Genomic DNA, 12,836 nt, shown 5'->3' with positions numbered 1-12,836 from the left:
TTCTATCATTACATCATTTACATAATAAGCAAACCACATAATAATATTCACACACTCATATAACCACTTGGAGATCATTCTCCCTGGCGATCCGTGCAATATCCGGAGATCGTTCACGCATCGACAGACATCTATTCATAACATCTATATACATATCATATCTAACTTTATAGCATACACTTACCACTCAAGGTAAGTGTATTCACACTTCACATCGAATATGCACACAGCCCCGAAGACATAACAAGTAAATGGGGCTAGAAACTCACCTGAATGCGATTACTTCTTCTGTTAATGGTTATTCCTTCTTGAGCTGTGCACGACTAACTGTATAACAATTACACGTATCAATTGACTATCACTATTTATATCGCGTTTCTAGTTTATACATAACCCACAGCGAACGGGGGTCCGGGGGCAGCGCCCCTAGCAGCGAGGTCTAGGGGAGGTAGCCCCTAGCAGGGTCCAAGGGTCAGAGCCCCTGGCTGGGGTTGAGCTGCCAGGTCAGCTTGGAAAATTTTTATTTCTATTAACTGTCTTATCACATTTTCCACTAGGATTTTAAATTATTATTTTATTCACCTTCTCATTTTCTATAACGAATTAAGCCTAATTCGTTATCACATCACAGTCTAATTCATTATCTAGCACCCGATCTAATTCGTTATCTAGTTCATCCTCTTTCATAGCGAATTGGACCTTTATGACGAATTGGTCTTTTCACGAACTGAACCCTTAACGAACTGAACCCTTAACGAACTGGGGGTTCATTCGTTAGTTCCCCTTTAACGAATTGGAGTTAGTTCGTCACCTTTCTCCTTAACGAATTGGATACGAACTAAGGCTAGTTTGTTAGCGAATCACCTTGACGAATTACTTCTAATTCGTTACTCTCCGCTAGCGAATTAACTCTAGTTCTTTAATTTCCCGTTAAGGAATTAGGGTTAGGTCAGAATGTCAGACTATTCTGACATCCTCGTACAAACATTCTCCAGCGCAGCCTTTCCGGCGCCGCCGTTGCCGGAATAACGGGATCTCGCCGGAAAAGCGATATCTCGCTTATTTCACCACCATTTTCACCGTTTTTCGTCCCGTTCAATCCAGATCTGAGCTAGGGTGATCCCTAAGCTCATCTTAGGTTTGGTTTATACCCGAACCCACCCGGATCTCGTGACTTTGACGGTTTAACGGTGTCGGCTCGTCGTTCCGTGACTAAATCTAATGGGTTTGGGTTAATACAACAACATACTAATCTTACCTCGGGTTGAAAACTGATTCTCATTCTTCTTCCTCTTGGTTTCGGCTAGAGAGATAGAGAGTAGGATGAGAGAGAGCTAAGTGTGTGTTTTGGTGGTGTATGGAATATGTGTAATTGAAGGGATTTGGGCATAATGGAGGTATTTATATGATGGGTCATGGGCTTGAGCCCATGGTCTATCTTCCTTTCATTTTAACCCAAGTCCATTGCCCATATTACCTAACCCAACACAAGCCCGAATCGTATTAACTCCTACTTCATTTAATTATTTCTCCGCTAACCCGAGTAAACTTTCTCACCAAAAATAAATAATATAAATAATATTATTTTAGAAATTTCAGGATGTTACAAGTCTTCCCTCTTTAAAGAGGTTTCGTCCTCGAAACCTAACTTATTCCTTGTAAAAGGGACACTTCTTATATCTACCCACTTTATTGGATCGCCTTCGCTTTCTGGGTTATCCTTCTTACTTATGACTTGCAGTTATCGAGTGGTGATCATGTGTTTAAGCTATTAAGGTAGCTTTTCCATGAGACCCTCGACGTATCAAGTCTCATCCCATCCTTCCAAGGAATCTTGCTTTATATAATAACGCTAACTCCTAAGGCGACGCTTTACCACTACACAACTATTTATCATAACCAACATGCATTCAAGATAATTCATAAGCCATTCAAACCAAACCATCGGCAAACACAAGTCATTCATAAAAATAAAAGGAAGTCATTCATAGGTTCAACTATAACACAAAACACTCATTAACGGTACTAAACATAAAACAACTGCGACGAGCCACTTATTCTTCTACAACCTTCTCAGTAGCTAATAGATCATCCTTTCACGCGTCTCCTCGTCCTTCCCCCACTGCCACGGCTTCTCCACACTCCCTAGCTATGTGACCTGACTTACCACACTTGTAACATTTCTGATCCTCGGTGCATGCAAGAGAGATATGTCCCTCCTTCCCGCATCGGTAGCACTGGTTTGGACCAGCCTTGCATTCTCCCAAGTGCATCTTCCCGCACACCTTGCATGTTTCCTTGTCTGCCACCTTCTGTGTCTTCTTCCCCGCATACTCCACGAAATGTGCAGGCCGTTTGTTTCTTTTCCCTCCTTCCTTATCTTCCACTTCCACATCTTCCGCCTCCAAATCATCATAAACCATTTCTGCTAACTCAACTGCAGACTCAAAGGTAACAGGGTTGTTAGCCCTGACTAACATGCGGACCTTCTGGGGTAGCCCCCTGACGTAGCACTTGATCCGTTAAGCCTCAGTATTCACCATGTCAGGAACCAGCCTAGACATCCGGTTGAATTCAGTTGTGTACTCGCGGTGTGTCATCTTGCCCGCCTTCAGATTCAGAAACTTCGTCTCGGCCCTCTCAACCTCGGCATCAGCACAGAACCTCTTCATCACTAACTCTTTCAGGTCATTCCACCTCATTTCTTTAATCTCTTCTCGGGTCTTCCTTTTTTCCACAGTTTCCCACCAGTACATAGCCTCATCTTCAAATGACTGAGTGGCATAACCCACTGCTTGGTCGGGAAGGCACTCGCTAATTAGGATAATCTTGTCCATCGTAGTTATCCATTTGAGAGTATCGATTGCGTCTCCCAAACCGGACAGCTTCGGCGGGTCACACCCCTTGAAAGACTTATAGTTGCACCCACTTTGGCCTCCGTTCCTGTCATCGACTTTCACAGACTTAACCCCACTCGAGGCCTCTCTTTCTCCTTCCCCATCCTTCCTACCATCACCACCCGCCCCTTCAGCAGTTCGTTCACGGCTCCCGGCAGATTTTTCGGGATTTAGGTTCTTCACAGCAGCAACTACAGCTTGAACAATGGCTGCTTGAACTGCAGGACCAAGTTGAACCTCTTCGTTATTGCTCGGGTTTCTTCCAGCTACGCTTCCTTTCTCTCCAGTTTTGGAAGCTGGTTTAACCGAAGGTTGTTGGTCACGACGAGGCCTGCCACGACGCCCAGTGCGGCCTCCTGCTCAATTGCCCTAGATCCAACCATCGTATTCTAAAAAGGAAAACACAAACGTCATCACTCGAGGAATTATTTAGCACGTGATTCGTAAGGTAAGTAGTTAATGACGTTGATCAAGTGTAATTAACTATTTTCATTACTCCTCAGGTTCTACATACTTCCCTTCATGATTTTACTTGTGCTGGTTTCTACTCTTAAACAGTTAATCAATCAAAATCAATTAATCCTATCCCTAACCTGCACTCATTCTTCCTTTAGCCAATAAGCTAACATTAACATACATTATATTATCATACACTTTACCTTTACGGAGCTTGCTTGAGTGACACATGACTATCTTGAACTGGCATCTTTTTTCTTTCTCATTTTAATCCCATTCTCTGTTCAAGTCTAAGCATGTAGGATGCTTAAATCTCTCGAACTTTGCTCTGATACCAACTTGTAAGGCCCCGTTACCGGTAGCCCTACTTTAGCATCAGATTTACTCATAAACAAAGTTCTACAAATCAGAGTTTATTAAAACTTTCGCGGAATATAAACTTGTGGTTTAAGACCCGAGTATAAAACATTTAGTTTAGATATGATGAAATGTCACCCCCAAAACAAAAGATAGAAAACGGGGTATGAAGTTACTCACATTCAAGTAATAAACTTGAAAGATTGATTATTTGTAGATTTGCCGGAACGACGAGTTAACGTATGAAGCCTAAAATAAAAGAAGTCTTGGATTTAGAAGGGTTGCCTTGAAGATATTTAAATAAAATAATTGTTGCAAAAAGTAAACAATTTAAAGTTCAAGGTTTAACATGTAACTATTTAAGAATTTATAATAATAACCCTTTAAAAAATGTGAGTTTGCTCAAAACCGGGTTAAAGTATCTAACCTTAATATTTACTTAACCAATGTTAAGTAATAAGGTGGGAAAAATGCTAAAATGCAAGTTCCTTTGGGACAAAGATACTAAAACGGGTTTTTAACGAGTGTTCGGGTTGTCGGTTCGGGTCTTGACAAATGGTCAAACCCAAAGTCAACTTTCCAAAATATTAATTGTTATGAGATAACTCATTAAAATATAATAACACTTAACCAAGTATGTAGATCTATTGTTTAGAACTAACAACGCACGTTAAGCGGGTGTTCGGTTTTGTCGGTCCAAACTATGTTATGAGATCAAGTTGGATCCAACAATTCCAAGTACTGAAGATAATAATTAAAATCAGTTTGTAAACTATTTTTAAAGAAATATACAAGTCTTGATAGCTAAAAACACACTTGTGTGTCTTAAGCGAGTAAAAGTCGGATTTCGTTCGGTTTCCATCTCACAACAAGTTCATAGATGGATTCTACATACCCATATATCATAGATCATGTATAAAAATATACAAATGAAAATACTTAAGTTCTATAACTAAAAAGGTCAACAACAAGTCTTTTTAACAAAAGTTCGGTTTGGTTCGGTTTCCATCTCACAATGAGTTCATAGACGGATTCCACATACCCAAGACTTGTAAATGTGACTAACAAACTAAAATGAGAAGAAGTTAGGCATAAATGATACGTATAATAAGTTATGTGTGTGTGTATATATATCAAGAACACGAAGTCCTCCATGAAGCCTTGCCTTATGACATTCGAAACTTAACCAACCGGAGTCGGTGAAGTAACAAATAAAGGAAACAAGGGGTGTGTATTATATATATGTTGTACCACCATATTAAAGAGTTAGTAATGTTAGATGAACAAGTTAGAATGAAAGGCTATAGTTAGTTTAACTTGAGAAGTCCAAACCTTCAAGAATAAATAAATAAACAACCTTGAATCTATGGAGAAATGAGAGAGTTTTTGGAGAAGATGAACAACCAAAATAGTGTATGGAGCCTTGCTTTTATAATGGTAAGAGTATGGTTCATACAAATAGGGTAAAGATGCATGTGATGATTGAAATGGTCAAACAAGTTTTTGGTAAATGACAATAATAGTCCCCAAAGTTTGGTTTAAGTCATTTTTAAGAAGTTTTTAAGGATCAAAAAGGATGTTTTCAAGACCCAACAAGTGTAAAACAATATTGTAACATAAAATCAATCATTTTGATTATATCATAAGATTTGGTTTACAAAATGGGTCGGTTTACATGATAAACGAATACAAAAACGAATACAAACGAGACCCGAAATTGACGAATGTCACAGTTGTCATCTATGACATCAGTATTTTTAAAACTTTTTTCAAAGAACACAGATTTTAATTCTTTTATCTTCATAGCAAAAGAGTTGAGACCTTCAGAGTCAACCCTCAACATGTCAACACACTGACTTACCATCTCCAAAATCTCAAAACATAAACACTTTGAGGGTTTGAATCCACACTAAAACGGTTTGAAAGTGAGAAAACAGTTCTAGGTAGAACATCCCGTTTCCACCTATCACTTACATACTTAAGGGGGATCTTGTCAACTTTTTTAATTCTATAAACACAAAAGACATGGCGGTACGAAAAACCAATACGAGTGAATCCCATACAAGAACAAGTGGCAGAGTTGTCAGCAGGATCAAAATTAACCTGTAGGAAAAAAAAATATAAGAATGATTATAACTTATGTTAAAGTAGACTTTACTTATAACATATGTTATCAGGGTAACATAAAAAATATGTTAACAACAAAAAGTATGTTAAAGTGACCAAACTTGATCCTTAACATACCAGAAAAACGTTGGTTATGTCCTTCCTTTTGTCCAAGTGTATCACGGAATATAAAACATGAGCATCAGCGGTTTCAGTATTTGTTACATAACAACAATACTTCCCTTTCATTATCTCCTTTCTAACTTGTGACACTCGTCAATTTCAGGTTAACTCCGTTAATCTGAACTCCGTTAATTCAAACTTAAGATCACACGAACTGTAACGCACATCTCATTACATTTAAACTAGGGTTTAGATGACGCATGACAATCACTACACAAGTAGTCTTTCGGAATTCCACCAAGACACACACGAGTCAACTCAAACCGTTGGTGAACAAACAATATATAATATAAACAAGTGCTCGGTATAAATATGTGTTATGTTGACATATGATTGTGTGCTTGCATAGTATAACCTCTTATTATGAATATTATAAACTAGTTATGCTAGAATTAAGTTCACTTGAAGTTTAGGGTGCGATTTGTAGCATGTATTATATTTAATAAATATATAAACAACATAATCACCCAACCCTAATCCCACTCTCTCCCTCTCCCCTACACGACGGCAGCAGCCCCTCCCCTTCTTCACCATTCTCGGCCGATCACCACACACACACACATACATATACAAGTTGTTTACAAGGTTGTTGAAGGATCCAAGGTGATAACTAGGTAAATAAGCTTCATATCTAACCCATTCTATAAGTTAATTGCATGATTAAACCTGCAAATCATAAACCTAAGTGCTAAATGTGTTGTTAGTTGATGAATTAGGATATCATGTATGATTGTTAGTGTAAAGGTTATTAGTTTGTTGAGTTTTAATGAAAACTGATGCTGGACAGATTATTGAATTCGTGTTTGGATGACTGTAACTCGATGTTAATTACATGTTTTGTTGTGATTGTTGATTGTACAATATACTAGGTCGAGTCTAGTTTCTGAAAATTCCGATTTTGTAATTTTTGGACGTATAAAAGTTAGTTTTTATGAGTTTACAAAACTGTTGGGCAAGGCTGATTCGGGAGACCTGCTGTTAGGCTATGTTGAAATTAGTATATCTCATAAACTACAAGACCAAATGGGTTGGTTCCACTTCTGGAAGTTAATATTTTAATTTAGGAGTCTAACCCAATAGGTCTTGCATTAATTGGATTTGTTATTTAACGGGAATAATAAATAAAGTTCTATTGCGCATGATAATGATTTCTGTGTGTTTACTGTGATGTTTTGATCATTGTGATAAAACTGTATATGATAAAAATATAATAAAAATATTTTTAAAAACCTAACCCAAGTGCACTTCTATGATGATTTTTGGTGATTTATTTGACATGTTAGGATTTATTAATAAGACTAATCTTGTCGAGTGAAAATATGCCTGGACAATTTAGCTGCTGTATTACTTGAATTGTCATGAAAAGTGCATAACTGATCGATGATTGCTATGTTTTGACCAAATTGCCCTTGTGGGGGATAATTGCTAGTCATGTACAATGATAATATATGACACTTAAGTAGTTGTTCACACATGTAACGCATCACCAACGTGTTTGTCGAGTCGCACTTATTTCACAAATGGAACACGAAACACATCTCATGCATAAGTTGTATGTGTCGAGTCTAGGGACTCACTTGTAGTTTAAACACTTAGAAAATCTCATTTTTGTTGTTAGAGCACTAGTGAGGATTTTCTTTGATGCACACTTCTCTCGGATTCTTTTTGATTTTCTTCGCAAACAGTGAGTTTCACGTCCCCTTTTTTACTCTTTTTAAACGCTTTTATTTGGGGGAGATAACATACTCCAACGCTGTAGATTTTGTTTAGTTTTTATATATCACTTGTAAGACTAAGTGGCAAACAAACCAACTAAAGTCCTTCATAACATCGAACCGGTTAATATTTGGATAATAGCGAGTCACTGTTGAGTAGTACTACTGGGTTTGACAAACCCCACCCAACTCTAAACTCGACTGTAGGTCGAGTGGGTGTAATCTTGGCTAACACATTACCATGGTCGTGGTTGACATGGTGGCAAGGCAATCGTTAAACAGTCAGCTTCGGTGTCTAACACTTAGTAATACATGCTTGATAGGTTAGCTACTTATTGATATATAATTGACTTAACACTATCTGGTAACGCAAACGCAAACGCAAACACTTTATTTATATAAACCTGTGAACTCACCAACCCTGTGTTGACACTTTTAGTATGTTATTCTCAGGTAGCCGAGGTGGGCGCGCGGTATAGGAACATGCATTCGCTAAACACCATCGCTTTGAAAACTTATTTTAATTTTTATCTTAATAACTTGGGTTTTTAAGTCGTCCTGTGTGGCGCAAACTTTTTGGTTTACAATTTACGCTTCCGCATTTTATTTAAGACTTAATGCCTTGTTGGTTTGAAAACTTTAAACATGGTGTTTGATTATAACTAATGATTCTGACCCCGTTAGTTCACACCCTCTGACGGTAAAACTCCGTTAGTGGATTTTGAAGGTGTGACATAACTTCATTAAAGATGGTTTGAGTGTACAACTCAAACGCATGTTTCTCTATTTCTTCACCGGTACTACTTTTAAAGGAAGCAGATGAAGTCTTGTACTCACAATTTCTTTGAGAATAACGTTGACTGTCTAGTCTAGACTCCATACACAGCATAAACTAGGACAAGAGTGTTAGCGCTAGTTTAGTTGACTTTAAATGTTGCATTCGAGCTTTCACAACGAGATGTAGTCTTCATCAAACAACAAAAAGGGATCTCTCGAAAATAAGCAGGAACCCAACGATCACGGATCTCAAACATATCATTCAACCACTCGTTGTCTTGTAAACCAAACTTCTCAATAAGATAATGCCATCTAGACTCAAATGTATCAGGGGTGATAAACATATTCCAAACCAAACGATGTAGTCTCGAACGCATGTTAGTATTCTCAATAACATCACCAGATACATAATGTAACAAGAAGCAAAAACATATCAAAAAGACAAAACACAGATATCAACAAAATAATCATCGCTCAAAATTAAGATAATAACCTTGGCCGGCAATTTCTTCATTATATGCCACATGCAAAGCCTATGACGTGACTCAGAATATACCTGAACTATTGCTTTCCGCATAGAAGGATCATGATCACTTAAAACTAGCTTGGGTTGTTGACCATGACAATTAAGAAAGGATTGAAGCAACCATTTGTAAGAGTCGATAGTCTCACTACTTATCAAGGCAGCTCCAAAAGAAACACATTTTTTGTGGTGATCTATACCAGTAAAGGGAACAAATATTATTTTGTACCTGGAAAAGTTAGAATCTTAAACAATTAAAACATATGTTTTAAAGATAAAGATATATAAGATAAGTGACAAAAAAAACGTGAAATCAAATGACTAACCTATTAGTCTGATAGGTGGCTTCAAAAGCCAATACGTGACCAAAAGCTTTATAATTCAACTTGGATATCTCATCAGCCTAAAAGATAGATCTTAACTTGCCATTTTCAACAGTAAAATCAAAAAAGAATTCGGGGCAACACTCATATCGATCTTTCAACCGGTCAATAACTAACTGTGAATCCCTATCACCTATGAAAATCCTCATTCCATTATAAAAGTTCTTGAAATCAATAGGTGTACCTCTAACGTTATGATGACCACCCTTTATTGAAACAAGTAAACGATGAGCAACAGTAGGACCAATTCTATTTAGACTCATCTGGTGGATAAAATTTTTGGTTGAGAATGAAAGCTTTCTAGATATCTTTGTCAAGTCACGGTTAAAAGTTTCAATAAGATAATGATTGTGATCTTCTACAAACTTAGACAAAATAAAGTTGCATGTTTCACGACAAAATGAAACACCTACGTGAACCTTGCAATCAGTTACAGTAAATGTCTTTTGCCTGACATACATTGACGGTTTAGACATGGAATCAAAGGAACGTTTTCTTTTAGGGGAACCGTACTTATTACACCTTAGATACTTGTGTGTAGCGACACCTTTCCATTTCTTAGTCAGTCCTTTGCGGACCGAAAAACCAGATTCTTCAGCGTACTTATAGTACATAGTAACAACATCTTCCCATGATTTAAAAAAAGTGCCTTCAATAGGTTTTAGATTGTTATCAACCTTTGGACGCCAAAACTTTGAACCATTAGGAGAATAATAAACATAATAAGCATCCTCTTCTTGAAGAATTGTTTGTTCTATTGAAAGAGGAGATACACATCTGTTGGCCTAAGGATGTTTGGTTGCTAAAGACATTCTCTAAAAAAATCTTTTAAATATAGTAGACAAATAATGCTTCAAAAATAAAGGAATTTAAGTTATAAAAGCATTAAAACAAACGACACCCTTAAAAAACCATTTACAAAAAAATAGATTATAATAATAAAAAGTAGACTTAAAAGATTCATATGAGTTAATGAATTCTACCTTGACTAGTGGGACTAATTAAGTGGTCCAGGAAAGTATTTGGAGTAAACTTATCAAAAGGAATGTTAAAAACTTGTCTGCTTGGAGTAGTTAATGTGATATCGTCACTGTAACCGGCTGGAAAATCCATCACAATAAAGGATAAATGGGTGAAGGAAGGTGGATAACATTAATGGTGAGTGGGTGAGTCTTCAAATATTGTTTACAAAAGAAGAAGTAAATATAATATGGGAGGGGGGGGGGAGGTATGAAATGACATTCTAGTAAACTATTAAAAGACAACAAAGGACAAGCAAAAATAAAAAAGATCTTCCAAAACCAATAAAATATATTATAATAAATGAGGTACAAAGGAGGACTTCACTCAAAGTGTTTGTACAAATAACTAAGAGGTATCATCTACCAAACTCACATCAACATCCCATTCACATTTCAAGTAATACATTTTACTATACCACAAACAAAAAAAATATATACAAAAATGTATCCCATCCCAAGTACACCTCCAGAGGATGTTATTGAAAATAAAAGGTGTTTTGCACTAAATCATGAAAACAATGTGGATGAACAAGCTAACCAGCCAGTTAACCTGAAATTGTCCAATTCGAACCGAATGGTGGGATTAACAATCAGCCACAAGTACACGGGGGCCCACATGAAGACGACCACCTTCCACATCCACCTCCACCTCCACCTCATGCTCCTACTCTTCGACCCACACAACAAGTACCTGACTGGGCAGAAGGGTACGAAACAGACCCCGGGGCGGAATACAAACCACCAATACACTCTCCTCCACCTACAAAAACCGAACCAGATGGTTACGACTATGAACCCGACCCCTTTTACTATGTTAGTGATTCGGACGAGTCATGGGACTATTACAATTGGGGGAGAAAATAAGTTATTTAATGTTTAATTATGTTGTAAGATTAGTGTAGGTTGAATGTTTAATTTACGTTTGTTTAATTATGTAGAAGAAGTAAGGAAGAAAGAATAGCTTAATATTTAATTAAGAAATTAAATATGGTTGTTAAGTCCAATGGTCAAACGTGGTTAAATACATATGCTACTATAACATATGTTAACATATAATGAAAATATGTTAACTTTCAACAACAACATACGTTAACATACAACAAACATATGATGCCGTTATAAAAACATATGTTAACAAACAATGAATATACAATTAACAGACAATTTCAACTCCATTTCTTTCAACAACAAAACACACAGATGCAACCATAATGAACGTATGACAAACATAAAGGGGAATACAGTAATATTAAAATAAAAACAACAAAACATCTAGATTACATTACTAAAAAAAGAGTTCAACATTACAACTACAAATACCGAAATAGAAAATTAAAGTAAAATAAACAACAAAAGAAAGTAAACAAATTAGGGTGATACATCAGGACTGTAATCACCCCATTGGTTATAACAAACTGGACTTAGTCGAGCCCATTGCCACAACAAGCATTCCTCACCCATCAAACTTGGATATGGGTGGTCACCGTCACACAACACTCAAAAACCAAAATCTTTACCAACAAGAGGAACATCATTTTGTATTGTTAAGTCTTCAGTGCCCGAAGGAGAAACAGTTTTAACCTCAGATGCAAGGGGACGGCTGAGATGAGACACATGAGAAGCAGCCGAATAAGGGGACGACTGAGATGTATGACTAACATGTTCAACAACTGGAACAATATCAACAGACAAAGAAAGATCAAACCTAGAATTAACAGGTTCAACAACTGGAACATCATCAGCAAACACGGAAAGATCAAGGCTTTTAGATTGACTATCACAATAAACGAATGGTGTTACTTGATGTTGTTTCTTTGACGGAGAATAGCCAGAAAAATCTAAAACTCGCTTAACTTCGGAAGACATAATTGAATAAATGTAAAACTGGGAAGAGAGAAGGATAAAAGGAGAGAAGATCGGAAGATTGAAGTTAAGGAGAGAAGATTCGGAAGATTTGAAAAAATAAAGTAATGATTTGACATGATGGAAATTATATTATAAGAAAAACCGGCAACATGGATTGAAAAATGTGAAAAGACTAAACTACCCTTCGGGTTAAACAACTATTAAATATATAAAGTGAACACGTGGCAACACCACAACCACATACTTGAGTTTCCAGGGTTTTCTCAACTGGAGAGGGTTTCTGGAATATACTTTCCCTATATATATATATAGGTATTGGATCATTTCAGAAGTTTTTTTACAGCGAGAAGTACGAGAAATAAATCCAACCAATCACAATTTATTCTTTTCTTTATCATTTATTTTATTAAAGGGGTATATTAGTAAAACATTCTTTTTATATTTTTGGTAAGTAATAATAAAAATAAATTAGAAAGAGTTATATATTACTTTTTTTTAATTTGATTTATTACTTATTCCAAATTATGTTTCAAATTTTGATAAACCTACAG

At 36.6% G+C, this 12,836-nt stretch overlaps 1 pseudogene; it reads right to left on the bottom strand.

Annotated features, from left to right (window-relative positions):
* Positions 1–1,985: 1,985 nt before the first annotated feature.
* LOC143633241 (protein FAR1-RELATED SEQUENCE 5-like) lies at positions 1,986–12,285 on the bottom strand (annotated as a pseudogene).
* Between the last annotated feature and the right edge of the window lie 551 nt (positions 12,286–12,836).

This window comes from Bidens hawaiensis, unplaced genomic scaffold (genome assembly GCF_021521415.1).
Source record: "Bidens hawaiensis isolate Kalapana, Puna unplaced genomic scaffold, B.hawaiensis_p1.1 tig00006635_1, whole genome shotgun sequence".
NCBI lineage: Eukaryota > Viridiplantae > Streptophyta > Magnoliopsida > Asterales > Asteraceae > Bidens > Bidens hawaiensis.
The sequence above is the reverse complement of the archived record's forward strand: the minus strand, read 5'-3'. Positions and strand labels throughout refer to the sequence as shown.